Below are 2,500 nucleotides of genomic sequence, written 5' to 3' on the forward strand. Positions count from 1 at the left end.
CGGGTGAGGCGCGCCTTTCGGAGGGGAGGAATTTGAATTTCGGCTGCATTGAGGGTAGCTGCCCGCTGTTGTGGGTTTTTGGAGCCTGAGCCCGAGCGGGGCGTCGGTTCCCGAGGTGGGCAGGAGTCGCTGTGCCCGTGAGGCTGCCTGGCCGAGTCGGAGTGCTGTGGGACGGCGGGGAGCGGGTTTTCCCGGGCGAGGGGCCGATCCCGAGGAAGGGGAGCAGTTCCGAGGCCGTGGCCGGGTGAGGCGCGCCTTTCGGAGGGGAGGAGTTTGAATTTCGGCTGCATTGAGGGTAGCTGCCCCGCTGTGGTGGTTTTTCGGAGCCTGAGCCCGAGCGGGGCGTCGGTTCCCGAGGTGGGCAGGAGTCGCTGTGCCCGTGAGGCTGCCTGGCCGAGTCGGAGTGCTGTGGGACGGCGGGGAGCGGTTTTTCCCGGGCGAGGGGGCGACCCCGAGGAACTCGGCCGGCGGGGAGGCGTTCCGGCCCGGGCGAGGGGCGCGGACCCGACCGGAGACGTCCAAAACCTTGAAAGGGGTAAGCGGGAAAAGGTCAGCAAAGTGCCCGAAGCAGTAAGGCGAAAAAGCCGTCGGAACCTCCGAAAATGAGTAAAAGCCCGGAAGGAGTAAGGTGGAGAAGTCAGCAAAGTGCCCGAAATGTCCGAAGCAGTAAGGCGAAAAAGCCGTCGGAACCTCCGAAAATGAGTAAAAGCCCGGAAGGAGTAAGCGGGAAAAGTCAGCCAAGTGCCCGAAATGTCCGAAGCAGTAAGGCGAAAAAGCCGTCAGAACCTCCGAAAATGAGTAAAAGCCCGGAAGGAGTAAGCGGGAAAAGTCAGCCAAGTGCCCGAAATGTCCGAAGCAGTAAGGCGAAAAAGCCGTCAGAACCTCCGAAAATGAGTAAAAGCCCGGAAGGAGTAAGCGGGAAAAGTCAGCCAAGTGCCCGAAATGTCCGAAGCAGTAAGGCGAAAAAGCCGTCAGAACCTCCGAAAATGAGTAAAAGCCCGGAAGGAGTAAGCGGGAAAAGTCAGCCAAGTGCCCGAAATGTCCGAAGCAGTAAGGCGAAAAAGCCGTCAGAACCTCCGAAAATGTCCAAAAGCGTGAAATCAGTAACCAGGAAAATGCTTAAAAATGGCCAAAAGTGTGAAATCAGTAAGCAGGAAAAGTCGGGAAAATGCATAAAAATGGCCAAAAGTGTGAAATCAGTAAGCAGGAAAAGTCGGGAAAATGCATAAAAATGGCCAAAAGTGTGAAATCAGTAAGCAGGAAAAGTCGGGAAAAGTGTCTAAAAATGCTTGGAAATCTGAGGAAAATGCCCGAAAATGAGGCCCCTCGGTCGGGAGGAGGAAGTCGAAAATCCCCGTGCCCGACGAGGGAAGTCAGTAACCAGAAGGAAAAACTTAGAAAAAAATTCTAAGTGTCAAAAAAAATTCTAAGTGTCAAAAAAATTCTAAGTGTCAAAAAAAATTCTAAGTGTCAAAAAAAATTCTAAGTGTCAAAAAAAATTCTAAGTGTCAAAAAAATTCTAAGTGTCAAAAAAAATTCTAAGTGTCAAAAAAAATTCTAAGTGTCAAAAAAAATTCTAAGTGTCAAAAAAAATTCTAAGTGTCAAAAAAATTCTAAGTGTCAAAAAAATTCTAAGTGTCAAAAAAAATTCTAAGTGTCAAAAAAAATTCTAAGTGTCAAAAAAAATTCTAAGTGTCAAAAAAAATTCTAAGTGTCAAAAAAATTCTAAGTGTCAAAAAAAATTCTAAGTGTCAAAAAAAATTCTAAGTGTCAGCGGAGGAAAGTCGGTGGGGAAGGGGAAAAATCCGAAAATCCACGCCGGGTTGGAGTTCCAGGGCCCCGCTGGAGGGGTGGGAATTCGCCCCGGCGCCTTGCCCCGTTGCAATAAAGTGTCCGCAGCCCGAAAACTTTAACTTTGAAAAATCACGGAAGTCGGCAAGGGGGACGATCCGAGTACCGTTTGCGGGCTTTCGGTACCTCATCGTCGGACTGAAATTTCAAATTCGCCCCCAAAGTGCAACTCGTCATTTTCGGCCGGGGGGGTTGGCGGGGTACCCGGAGATTTTCGGGAACACGTTTTTTAGAACAAAATGGCGGCTCGGGACCACTTTGAGACGGGCCCGAGGAACGGTTCCAAAGACGGTGGGCGGCAATTTGGAACTCGTGTGCATGCCAAAGAGCTCTCGGAGGTCGGATTTTGAACACTTTGTCGAATTTTGAACACTTTGTCGAATTTTGAACACTTTGTCGAATTTTGAACACTTTGTCGAATTTCGAACACTTTGTCGAATTTTGAACACTTTGTCGAACATGCGAACACTTTGTCGAACTTTTGAACGCTAACAGTCGAACTTTTGAACGCTAATAGTCGAACTTTCGAACGCTTTGTCGAATTGTGAACATGTTGGCCGTGACATTCGACACTCGGGCGATTAAACACTCGATAATCCGCCCATTTTAAGTTCGACACTCGGGCGATTAAACACTCGATAATCCGCCC

This window comes from Stegostoma tigrinum, unplaced genomic scaffold (genome assembly GCF_030684315.1).
Source record: "Stegostoma tigrinum isolate sSteTig4 unplaced genomic scaffold, sSteTig4.hap1 scaffold_357, whole genome shotgun sequence".
Classification (NCBI taxonomy): domain Eukaryota; kingdom Metazoa; phylum Chordata; class Chondrichthyes; order Orectolobiformes; family Stegostomatidae; genus Stegostoma; species Stegostoma tigrinum.